The following is a 13801-nucleotide window of genomic DNA, read 5'->3' on the forward strand; positions in this document are numbered from 1 at the left end:
AAATTTAATGAAAAACCTATTTTAATGTTAAGTGATCGCTTTCCCCTTCATTGAAAACCCCTATCTTGTCGTCTAAAATTTTCCCCTTTTAAACGCCCCGATTTTACAAAAGTGTTGGGGAAATGGGGTTGGTTTGGGGCCAATTTCATTGGTAAAAAAACGACGTCAACAATCCAAAAATTTGTGTTTTTGGGTACGTTACATACGTAAAAAATAAATTTATTTGACGGGTTGTTTTTGGGTTATTTTTTTAAGTTTTTGGACTGGGGGAAAAATTTTACTTTAGCAAAAAAAATTCTTTTTTCACACCTTTGGTCTTTAAAAGGCACGGGTGAAAATTTTTTCCCGATTTTTATGGGGTTTTTCTAAAGGGCAATTTCCCTTCTTGTCTTTGCCCCTTTTGACAGTTCTTTCTTTTTAAAAGAGGAAAGCAAACATCAACTTTGGTTAACCATTTATCCCGAACGCAGTTTTTCGCATTATAAATTTTGGGGCCCTTTTTTGTCTTTTTCATTTTTTACATTTTTAAAATACCGGGGAAATTGTGTTTTTTCATGGTGGTTTTGGGGTTTAAATTGGAAAACTTTATTTTTTTCAAAAATGGTGAAAACATTTATAAAAAAGAGTTCAATTTAAAAATTTTTACAATTGTGAATGGAAATTTTTAAAAATTTTAAATTTTACGATAAAAGGTTTTTGAAATTAAAAAACCCCCCAAAACCTTTGATGGGTTTTTTTCTCGAGCGGTTTAAACACGGTGTTACATTTCGCAACTTATTCGTTTGCCAGAGCATGCTCAAAGTTGGAGGATTTAAATTGGTAAAATTTTCTACATACCCAAAAACTTTTTTACAAAAAGGTTTTCCGATATCATAAATTTCAAAATCTTTTTGGCAGCTTTCCCATTTTTAGTACGTTAATGTTTATGTTGGACTGGGTACTTGGTTAATTTTTCATGGTTTGAAATTGTCATTTTACTTCATTTAATTATTTATTTTGTGGACAAAATTGTTTTCAGTCGGGGAAACCCCGTCATCCCAAAAATTTGCGAAGGGAATAAAAATTTTCCCTGAGTTTTTTTCTGGGGAAAAAAAAGGTGAATGGGAAAAAAGTTTGGGTCCCGGGGGAAAATTTGGGAAAGGGTTTAAGGGGATATGAAGGATATTTTAAAACCATTTTAAAAAAAAGGGTTTTAAACAGTAGAAATCCCTTTGGTTTTTCCCCTGACAAAATCGGAAAAATGATCGGCCATTTTTCCGTTTTTAAGCTCCCTTTTTAAGTCACGTGATTCCCCCCCCGGGGAAAAATACGTTTAAGGAACGTGGTTTCCCCCTGTTTTTTTTCCCCCTTGCTCCACCTTTCCCCAACATCCGACCCTTTTATTTTCCCTTACCTTTAAACCCCCCCTTTTTCTGTATTTTGCTATTTTTTTAAATTTTTTGGGTTGTTAGTTTTTTGGAAAGTCCCCATTCAAAAATTTTTTTCGTTACAGTTTTCTTTTGTTGTGGGCCTAGTTTAAGATGAAAGGTCTATGGTGTGTTTTGGGCCCTTTTGGGTTTCCCGGGGAAATCTACCCTTACCTTTTATCTTTTTTAGATGGGGGGTTAAAATTATTATATCAAATCTTTTTTGTTGGGGAAGTCATGGAATTCCATCAAAACCCATAGAGAAAAAAAACCCTTTTTGGGTGTTTCCCTGGGGCTCATATAAAGGAATTTAAGGGCTCGATGTTTTTTCAAAACAAAACGGATTGAGTTATCATATATGAAATAAATGTCGCTTTCTTAAAAAACCTAATAGAAAGTCCCCAGAGATCCTAACTTAAAAGGGATTTAAATTTGTTTTTAAATTCTTGTCAATTTTTAAAATAAAGCACAAGTTGTTTAATGGAAAAAAAGGGCAAAAAACTTTTCAGCGAAACAAACCCGCAAAACCCTTTTCAAGGGAAAATTTTCAACATTTCTAAGGAAAACAATTTACGACTTTTAAACCCAATGAAATTGTAGTACGTCGAGAATTTTTTGGAAGTCGCGTTATAACTTAACAATTTGCTTTCAACTGTTTAAAAAGGGGTTGACGAACACAAAACGCGTGCTTTAGTTCTTGCCACAACTTTAATGGGGATTTCAAAAGGGCTCACAGTGCTTACGGTGGGGTTTTACCCGGGAAAAAAAAGCAGGAATTTTTCCCCACAAATTATGTCGGGGAAACTTGTATCATGTAATGTTGGTAAAAAGCACCCTAGAAAGGTTTTCTTCTGAAAATAGAGAAAAAACGTTTCTTATAGGAAGCACTTTAGGGACCCTTCGTTTTCATTTTAAAAAAATTTTTTGCAACTTTTTTTTAGGGCGAAACCCAATTTTTAAAAAAATAATCAGGGAAAAATGTATCCGTATTTTGAAAAGGTTTTCGGCCCCGTTTTGAAATGCGTTGATTTATTTGGGCTTCAAAAACCTTTTTTAAAGACGATATCAAAAACTTTGTTGCAGCACATCGGGGGCCAGTGGAAAAATTGATTAACCCAAAAAGAATTTAAACAGGTTACACTTTTTGAAACGGTGATAAGCTGTTAAAAAATTTACTTTAAACCCAAGTTCCCCAAAGGGCTGATTCTTTAAAAAATGGGGGAAATTTTTACAAAAGACTTTTATATATTTTGGCTTTTTCCCTTTTCCATCACATCTGTTTTAACCCGGAAAAACAAAAAAGTGGTCAAAGTTTTATTTTTGAAGTTCCAAAAATTTTGGGAAAAAAATTTTTGTAAAAAAAAGTTTGAGATGCTTTTGTTTAGATTTTAGTAAAAAGATTTAAATTAAGGGGGGAATTAAAAACTTAAAGTACATTGGCCTTTTTTTAAGGGAATTAAAAACCCGTTTGTATGAAAAACCCGAATTTTTAAAACAGTATTTTTATGGGTGTTACCCCTTTTTGCCACCCTGTCACGTAGTGAAAAGGGGCTGAGGTGGCTTTTTTGATCGCCCCCTTTGTCCGTTGTCCCTCCGTCCCTTCCCCAATTTTTTTTTGTGAACACGATAGAGGGGCCATTTTTTTGCAATTGATTTTTTAACAAACTTTTAAAACCCAAATTGTAATGGAAAAATTTTCTCCGGGGTTTCCCTTTTGGGAAAAACTGGGGCCCTTCCCCTTTATGCGTTCCGGAGGGCTTTTCCCCCCAAAGGGCTTAAAATTTTCGTTTTGGCCTTTTTGAACAAAGATAGAGACCACATTTTGCAATTTTATTTTTTTTCAAACTTGAAAACAAGTTTTTTTTGGATTAAAAAAACTCGGTTCTTTCGGAAAAAAAGGCCCGATCCCGTTATTGGTTCCGGTTATGGCCCCTTTTAAAAGGGTACCCCAAAAATTTTTCAATTTTGGTTTGTGAAAAACCCTTTTTGACCATATTTTGCAAATTGATATTAAAAAACAAGCTCCAACTTGATCCTTTCATGGGTTCCCGAGTTATGGCCCTTTTAAAAAGGGCCCAAAATTTTTCTATTTTTGGGTTTTTTCCCGCCTTTAGAGGGCTTCATTTATGATTTGTTTTTATACAATCTTTAAGATATTTTTAAAAACAATAGTTTTTTAGAACCCATGTTGAATCCCTTGATCCCCTTTTTAGGTTCCCGGGTTACGGCCCCAATTGACCCCTTTAAAAAAACCAAAATTTGGTTTTTTTTACCCTTTTGAACACGATTGAAGGGAAAAAATTTTTAAATTTTTTTTAACCACACTTCATACAATTAAGTCACAATAAAAATTCCCCGGTTCCTTTTTAAGATGGTAGATTCCTAATTGGGGGGGTTTTTTAGGGGTTACGCCTCTGAGGGGAAAAAAATTTTTTTTTTTTGGCCCTTTTTTGCCATATAAAAGGGTTTTATTTTTGGTTTTTTATTTTGGGCACAAAATTGAAAAGTTGGTTTTTCTTGGATCTTAGGCCCAAATTTTTTCAACCCGGGTCCCTTTGGGGTCAAAATACTAGGTCACCAGGTTTAAATCAAAGGAAAAGCTTGACCCCCTTTAAAGCCCCCCTTGTTCCCCAGGTATTACTGAAATTTGATCGTTTTTTTGTCTTAATTTAAATCTAGGTTTTTAAATTCGATTAAAGGGGCCCTGGGGTCCCGTCTGGTCAGGATCCATGTGTTTCCCCAAAAAGATTTTTCTAATTGCAAAAAGGCTTTAAAAGCCCAACAGCATGGATCCCGAAAAAGACTGCGCAGATACGCAAATTGGTCTGGATCCATGCTGGTCGCAAATGCACTATGTTGGTTTTCTTATGGCGCGGCTCAAATGTTTCATGAAACGAAAGAAAATTTTGATTGACTTAAAACCTTTTTTAAAAAGAGTTATTTTTTAAGTTTTAACTTTATTACGGCAAAGTATGGGATAAAAACATATTTCTATATGTAAAATTCGGAAGTCATGTATTTTTGTTGACTATTTTCTTTAAATAATACTTGTTTATTGACAAAAATTTTTATCATATATATATTTAATTTTTATAATGTTTTTTGTTTAAAAACAAAACAAAACCACCTTTGTAAGGCCCCCACGGTTTTTACCCGAAAATTTTTCTAATTTAAAAATAATTCATTTTCCTTTTTTCAGCAAAAGAAATCTCAGCCATACTTTGAGTATTCAATGCTTGAACAAATATATTAAAATTTAAAAAATTGCTTTTATACACATAAAACATATACTTGTTTGTTATATGTAGCGAATGATTAAATAATATGTTGTTTTTTTGTTGTTGTTTTTTTTTTTTATCTAATTTTAAGAAATTACAAACAAAGAAAGACTGAATAGATTATATTAGAACTGTAGTATTTGCACTTTTAAGGAATTCTGAATATATAATAATATGTTTTCTCACGTTAACTAATTTCATAGTTATATATAATATACTCGTATATTTTAAGTGTTCACATTTGTATTTTTGAAATCCTTTCCTTTATTGTTTTCGAACATTTTGTACTGGTTATTTGAAAGTAAGGAAGTTTTTTACTGTTCTCAGCCAATCAACTACATAAAAATGTTATGTATTACCTTACTGACCATGTGGTACCAATTTAAAGATGGCCCTTAGTAATTAGTATTGCCATAGTCTTCTCAATACCATGAAATGGAAACGGGTATATTAAAAAAAGATGAGGCTGTGCATAGGACAGCATGTAATGGGTACTTTTTTAAAGATAGACTTCTGGAGTGTTATTGACAGAATTTTAGACTCCTGTGACAAAACGAAAAAATCTTTGCATTAAGCCAGAATTTTTGTATTTTCAGAAAATTGTAAACATTTACTAGATTTTCAAGCCTGAAACCACCTTTTTATGTCGATACAATATTCTGATAATTTAAAGCTCTAAATTTTAAAGTGTTAAATTTCCAAGTACCTTCCATTCCACACATTGTTGAAGTAAATCATTTTTACAGTAAAACATATTGTAACTTAAATATTATATTGATTCAACACTGGAAGCCTACCCGAGAGGGCAGGTCGTGAATTCGATCCTCGTTGAGGGGGGGGGGGGGGGGGGGGGGGGGGGGCGTATGTTCTCCGTGACGATTTGAAAAAAAAACATTGTCTCTGAAATAATTCATCCTCATCTCTGATTCATATGGGGAAATTGGCAGCTACTTGCGGAGAACAGGTGTTAAACCCCAAAACAAAAACAACAACAAAAAAACAACAACAACACTGGCTTGAACTTTTTGAAACTACGAGTTTATCAACGTACTGAATACATATCATGCACATTTAGTTCCATAACTCCATATACTATCATGTAGATCAAACTAACATTAGTTCATAACAAGATCTCCATTATTGGCCTACTTCGCTCATCAGAAGAGGACCTTGATCATTTGACCTTGCCTCTGACCAAGTTTGGTGAACGTCCTTTTAGCAGGTCATGTCAATAAAAGTAATTTAAAGGCTTATTCTGCATTTTGCTGTGACGGCCAAAATATACAAAATACCAAGCTTTTTTTCGTTCTATTTTTCTCTCTAGTTGCCGTAAAACGGGCCAAGTGCTCCCATTTGAATAAGTTGGAAGAATACCTTACAATGATGCTACAGACCAAGTTTGATGAAGACCCATGACGCGGTTATGAGAAGATGTTATTCATAATTGTTTTTGTTTTTTTCAATTTCACACTCTGGTGGCCCCTAAAAGAAGCCAAGTGCCCCAGTTTGAAAAAAAAAAAATGTGGAGGGGACATTCCGTGATGGTACTAGCTATGCCTGACTAAGATCCATCAAGTTTTCCATAAGAAAAAGTTGTTCAAAGTTATTTCTATTCTTAGCTGTAGTGGTCACTAAAAGCGTACAAGTGGCACATTTAAACAAAATTGGGAGGAGACAAAGTTTGATGAAGAAGAAGTCGTTTAAAGGCATATCTATTTTTAGGTATAGTGACCCTTAAAAGGGACCAAGTGCCCCTATTTGAACAAGTAAGTGTAAGACCTTATATTGATGCTACAGACCAAGTTTGATAAAGGTTCATCAAAGGGTTCATAAAAAATGTATTTTAAAAGTATTGCTCTTTTCAGTTCTAGTGACCCCTAAAAGGTGTCAAGTGTCCTCATCTGAACAAACATAATTGAGTGGAGACCTTACAATGATGCTACAGACCAACTTTGATGAAGATCCATCCAGTGGTTCATCAAAAACGTTTTATTAATGGATTTCTTTTTTAACTTTAGTGACCCAATCGACCGAGCATTCCGTAACAAGAAATCATTTAAAGTTTTTTTCCCTATTTTTTATTTTTATGGCAGTAAAAGAGGCCAACTGCCCAGTTTGAATAAGTAAAGACCATATTTAACGAAGATCCATGAAGCGGTTCAAGAAAAGAAGTAATTTAAAGGTATTTCAATTTTTAGCTCTGTGGTCCCTAAAAGGAGTCAAGTGCCTCCATTTGAACAAAATTAGAAGAAAACCTTACAGTGATGGTGAAGTCGTTTGATAAAGATCTATCGAATTTTGAATTTTTCAAGTGAAAGGGTATATACTAGTTTTTGTTGTTATTGTTTTTGAAATCATCGTTAATGTTTAATTTAAATGCATGTGTTATGCATCCGCATTTTGACAGGTTTTTGATAAATGCGTCTACCCACACATCGCAAATGTTTCAAGTTTTCTCATGCGAAACTTAACATTTTTTAGTCAACTTAACAACATCTAATTTTGGCAAAACGAAAATTCAGACCACGTAATTTGCTTTGGTATTTCGGTATCCGGATCTGGATGTAGTTGCACCTCGATATTCACGTTGAATTTAGCGCAAGCATTTTCTTACTCGAGACCTCGGACGACCAGGCGATGATCCTTTTCGTGCAAATGTATTTCCAACATGCTCAAATTGAGAAAACCAAGGTTCGATGTTATGTAGGAATGTTGTAACTAGACGCATTGTAGAAAACGAGCACTTGGTCCTGGCATGCACAAGATACCGTCATATTTGAAGGAGTATCGCAACTAGGGGTATGTAGGAAAAAATAGCCAGAAATGGTGCTGTAAATCAACCAGTTTGAATACATGTAAGCAATATTTAATAGCTGTTAAATACTAGTATAACAGCTAGTAATCTTCAGTTCAGTCGTACAGGATACACAGTCGAATCAAATATATAAATATCCATGGGGTTATATCAGTACAATTCAAGTGATCGATGAAAAATATAACTGCTGAAAGCTTCCAAAGCTCGGTTTTCACTGAATTATTTGTAGGCTTGCATGCGTGCGTGCGTGCGTGCATATGTGCGTCTGTGCTTCTATTTGTGACGGGCCTATTTGGCGATGTGTGGCTCTGGCTGTGTTTGTTTCGCCTTATACTTCAAAGAAAAATACAGTTACTTTTTCCAACATAATTACAAAACAAATAAATCTACTATTTCAAAAACGAATTTGACAAAATTTAATCTCAATCAGATAATATTATTAATAGAAGAACATGAAAAAGCCGCCTAACCCCTTTTAGTTTAGCTTTACATTTCATTGCATTTTTCATATTTTAAGCTATTTCATTCACAGGCGTATCGGCTTATGCCCAGGTATGCCCCTGCCATTAAAAGTGTCTCGTGTCCCCCATTTGAATAAACTTCGGAGGAGACCATACAATAATGCTACAGACCAACCTTTATGAAGATCCATCCAGTGGTTCATAAGTAAAAGTATGAACAGGCTCAATCAAACCGGGTCTGCAGCACTTACATTTTTGTCGTGTTGAGCGACCTGTGGAGTTTCCACTTTTTCTATTTTAAACATGATATTTTAGTTCCAGTGGCCGCTAGAAGTGGCTAAGCGTCTTCATGAACAAAATTGGGAGGAGAACTTCAAATGACGCTACATACTTTTGACGAATTAATGAAGATTAATCCTGTGTTACATCAGATGCAGACGTTTTAAGGCATTTCTATTTTTACCTTTAGTGGCCCCTAAAAGGCCAAGTGCCCCCATTTAAATATATTTGGTATGAGAACTTACAATAATGCTACAGACCAAGTTTGATGAGGATCCATTATGCTGTTCACGAGGGAGAACAAGTCGTTGTAGAAGTATTTCTATTTTTTTTTTGCTCTAGTCGTCCCTTAAAGGCATGGTAGAGGAATTTACAATGACGTTACTATTATCCTCGGTTTATTATTTCTCGATTAATCTGACTTTCAAATATTTACATGTACAGTGAATATTAACGTAAAAATCAATGCACCAGTCTTGTATGGGGAACAATTGATAATAACAGAATCAAAAAAAATGCTAATAGGTGTAAAACCAGACACACAGTTATCCTGAAGCAGATCTACAAGCAGTCTCTGTATCAAATGAACCTTTCATATGAGGAATACCTTCTCCGTTATTAGCAATACTTATCATATACTTCATCTTCGCAATGGTTCCAAACCGACCCTTTTTAGCAGATTTTGACTAAAGGTGTACGGTGGCAGCTGATTCTCCCAATTTAGGACAGCTATTTCGACAGCAGATTCCCCAATATAGACAGCAATTTCGACAGCAGATTCTCCAATATAGACAGCAATTTCGACAGCAGATTCTCCAATATAGACAGCAATTTCGACAGCAGATTCTCCAATATAGACAGCAGATTCTCCAATATAGACAGCAATTTCGACAGCAGATTCTCCAATATAGAAATAGCTTTGCCGAAGTTGGCATCAATTGAAAATAAAAACCAAATTGAATCGCTTAAACACAGAGAACTGTATAATAAAGCAGAAACATGGGAATGTTGAAAGTTCATGTCAAAATATGAGTGACTATTGTGATGGTTTTCGAGATTTCCGGAGCTCAGTGAATGAACAGTTGAAGGCAGTTAAATCAGAAAATAGGTACATTAAAAAAAAAGGCACATTTAAAAACTAAGAAGTAGTAATTCCGATTTACACGATTATGTCACTGAACAGAGATGTAATTCCTTCAAAAATGGTCTAATTTTCACAGGTATATCAAAAATAAATCCATCACAAACATTGCTCTCAACATTTATAAAAGATAAAATTGAAAATGACACAGGTTTATATGTAGAGAAAACAATATGCAGTGAAGATATCATCTTTGTCAAAGCAAACCCATGCCCATACGTGCAACATTCATTTGAAATGCCTCAGGATAAGAAAATATCAGGTCGATTGGTGCTAAGAAAAGGCTCTTTCTACTGTATGGTTACACTTCCAATTTGGGGAATTTTTACCTACTTCCCGAAGGGGATTTGGTACTCTAAATCTACGGTAAGAAGAAGAAAACACTTGGTTTCTCGTCCCGAAGAAGTCAATTTTCATAATTTTATTCCCCCAATTTATGTATGTGTGTATGGGTGGGGGGAGGGGGTGGGGGGGGAAGGTTTATAGCGTTGCTGCGTCCGTACGTCCCGGAATCCTTTGTGTGTTCGAAACCTACCACACATTTTAGCATGATTTGCTTTAAAAAATTTTACAGATGAACAAGCTTAATTACAGGGGGGTGTAATAGGTACGTCATCATCAGAAGGTGCGCGCAATCCACTTCCCGATGCGGCTTTTTTATGTCAAAAACCCCTCAATTCGGTGAGTAAACTTGCGATTATTTCATTGGTAACGAATAGATTTGGAAATGACATATAGTCTAAAGTACCCGCATGTGTCTCTAGTTTATCACTGACGTTTGCATTTTTCAAGAAAGCCTTCCGTTTAAGAGGACATTCGAGCACAATGCACTTCATGGAAACACTTCCCCATTCACCACACCATATTATACCGCATAAAGAGTTTTCATGCATTTCTAATGACTAAATGCCTTCACGGGTGCTCTTTTATGGCAAACAGAGGTCAGTGATTCCTTAATTAATTATTGCAATCTATAGTTTCAAAGAAATCAGTAATATAACATTTCGCCTTCCCGGTTCACCAGGTAAAACGATGCACTTCCCGGCTCACCGCCCGTGTGGCATCGTGTTTGACTTAATTATATGTAGCCTTTCAATTTATTTTGACGCATAATACTTCGGTTGCCATATCAGCAAAACTAGTATTTAGCAATGAACGTTTATGTCAGTAAAAACAGTGTTTAATTTACCTTCTAGGGCTATATTATGACAGATTTACTCTTTCTTTTTCAGATCACAACAGAAACACCTGAGATATTCTGTTTATCAGAATTAAATTATGAAGCTAAACACTTGGGGTTCAGCAGTATGATATCCGTAGACAGATGAACGTAAACTGCATATAGTAACTCATGCATTTCTCGGGAATAAAATGACACGTCAAAAAAATCAGAATTGTAGAAAGAACAATACCCCCTTGTTGTGGATGTTTGTGAAAAAGTCAGAAATGAAGACCACAAAAGTAGGCGTTGTTTGAGGTTCACTCACTGGCAATATGTGCAGACACCGTTTAAAACAGCTCACTGTTACGTGTGACCACTACCGTACAATATTTAGCCATGGACAACTTTTGTAGACGGAATTTAATGTGATTTTGCATGACTTCAAACAATTGTGGTTTTTTATTGAAACATGTTTTGTTTTGTCTGTCTGTGTTGAAGTCACAGAGTCTTGTCAGTGCCTCTCCTTTCTTCTAAATAACATTTGACAGATTTTGATGAAAGGCAACAGCAGTATTAAACTTTGTATGAAATGTAGTTGACACTAATGCTCATAACGGGTAAAACACAACAATGTAAATATTCTTGTTATCTCTATGTTTCGGTCAATAAACGTTCACAGATTATACTACATTGCCACTTTATCAATTTTTTGTGTGTTTTAATGAAATTTCTGAGGTATAATTGGTGTAACTGCGCAAAACCTCAACATTTTCCAGTTTAATGGTTTCAAGACTTATTATATTCTGATTTTTGTTGATTTTGAAGTTTAGGCAGTGCATCTCCACTTCATGTCTTTCTGTGGTGTCTGAATATTTCCAACTGTTGAGAATATGTGACATAGAGATGTACACTACTTCTTGATCGAAGAAAATTAACATACAATGTGGAAAGAATGTGTCAGATATGCGATCTTAATGAAACTTAAGGTGAACTTCATTTTTTTAAATGTTGAGTTATAAAGAATTACGTCCAGAGTTAATGAAACGTTATCATAATACTCGTATTTATAAGTGTGTATAAAATCTAGAATTGCTACAATCAAGTAATAAATCTACTTTCGTTGATTTATGTAAATATATAACATTAGCTGATAAAAGGAAGATGTTGCTATGTCTTGAAAGTGTATGTGCGTATGTTTATGTCACAACGGCTTCCACTGTGTAAGGGTTTAAATAAAACATCAGTAAAATTTCTTTTTTTAAATAATCTTTTATACAACAACATTTTCAACAACTAAACAGTTTAAGAAAAGCAAAATAATTTACATTGCAAGTAAAATTGTTCTACCACTGTTCAAGCTCACTTCGAGTTTTAACATGTAATTGGGTGCATTAAGATTTTCAAGCAAAATCTGAACATTAGTCAAATGTTAAATCCTGAACCGCTTTCTAGTGTAGATTCAATCGATGTCCCATTCTACTACGTGGTAATTATAATTCGGTTGCAGTCACTCTTGGTCTTTCCCTACGCACATCTAAAACTCCTTAATAGGAACATTTCGTTGGCGCGATACAGTAATTTCTCATTTTTCCCGAGCAATTGTGATGAACTGCATTGGTGCGACTTTATACCTTTAAAAATATATTAAAAGATTGCTCCTTTAAAAAACAGCAAGTGACAATAATTAACTATATAATTTTGCTTTACTTAGCATATTATCAATGCATATTCTTATTTGCCTCATCGAGACTTGCCTTGCACTCAAGTTCGGAATCAAAGCCACCATACTCTACTATTTTCGATGACACGCCATATATAGTTATGAAAAAATAATAAGAGTAACAAGTTAACTAATGGTTTCCAAAATACCTTCTATTTACTAGTATATTATTATGTGTCGAAGTGCCTATCTAACTATACCCCTTATTAAGGTTTATCTACTGTAACATTATTGAAATTAAATCAGTTATTTATATCCATACCTTCAAACAGCAACCGACATAGTCGTGACAAAGTTTGGTACGGAGACCTAGTTGAGCGTTGAAATCATTGTCTGTGGTAATTGTTAGAGGATGTTCTCCACTTCTCAAATATTATGTCGTACAGCTTTTGGAAAATATAATACGTCAATTATGTCTTGCATGCCGATCACTCAGCAATCCTTTTTAACATATATTGACAATTCCATTGATGCAGACTAGAAGTTTTGTTTCCTTTTTCATCTTTCATGTACCTAAAATAACAAATATAAGGACATGATAGAACATAATTATATCATACATATGCACGTTTATAGTATACAACATATGTTCAAGATATGCCTCGTTCTTTTAATATTATCTTCAAATGCTTAAATGAAGTTTACGGACCATCTAGTGCAAGCACTCTGACAATCAGTTATTCGAATTAATAGAACTTCCAGGCAAGCGTGATCACGTTTACAGGAGCACAAGCCCGATGTTAGTCATGCTGGAAATTGGTGAGCCGGGAAGGACATCAATTCAGTTGGTGAACCGGGAAGGCAAAATTTTAGTTTACTGATTTTTCGGAAAGTTTAGATTCCAGTCACTAATGAAGGTATCACTGACATCTGTTTACCATAAAATAACACCCGTCAATGCTCGGATTTATCAGAAATGCATGTAAACTCTTGTTATGCGACATAATATGGTGTGGTGAATAGGGAAGTGTTTCCATGAAGTGCATTGTGCGCGAATGTTCTCTTAAACGGAAGGCTTTCTTGAAAAATGCAAACGTCAGTGATAAACTAGACGCATGTACGGGTACTTTAGACTATATGTCATTTCCGAATCTATTCGTTATCAATGTAATAATCGCAAGTTTACTCACCGAATCGAGATGTTTTGACACAAAAAAGCCGCATCGGGAAGTGTTGCGCGCACCTGTTGATGACGTACTATACCACCCCTGTAATATGCAGCTGACCATAAAGGAATGAACTTTTGCTGTGACTTTTATTACCGCAGTTATGCCCCTTTGATACTTTTGCTATATAGAATATAGAGAAAAATCTTGTGTCCAACTCTTCAAACACTACTGAAAGGATATGCTTGAAAGTTTCATAGATGAAGTACCTGATGTGAAGATGACCATAAATAATGGACATCTTCTGTGACTATTTTTTTTTTCTTAATTTCACAAAATAGGCCATAGTGAAGAAATCTGGTGTGTTCAACTCCTCATACACTTTTTGAAGGAATGGAATCAAAGTTGCTCAGATGCACAACCCATCTGAATA

General features: G+C 34.8%; 1 long non-coding RNA gene across 1 annotated transcript; it reads right to left on the reverse strand.

Annotated features, from left to right (window-relative positions):
- Positions 1-11508: 11508 nt before the first annotated feature.
- LOC128558137 (uncharacterized) lies at positions 11509-13474 on the reverse strand. The gene is made up of 3 exons (XR_008371540.1): positions 13393-13474; positions 12525-12775; positions 11509-12173 (listed from the first exon to the last, which is right to left on the reverse strand). It is a non-coding gene; the product is annotated as an uncharacterized LOC128558137 (long non-coding RNA).
- Positions 13475-13801: the final 327 nt, after the last annotated feature.

The sequence above is a fragment of the Mercenaria mercenaria genome, chromosome 6 (genome assembly GCF_021730395.1).
Source record: "Mercenaria mercenaria strain notata chromosome 6, MADL_Memer_1, whole genome shotgun sequence".
NCBI classification, from domain to species: Eukaryota; Metazoa; Mollusca; class Bivalvia; order Venerida; family Veneridae; genus Mercenaria; species Mercenaria mercenaria.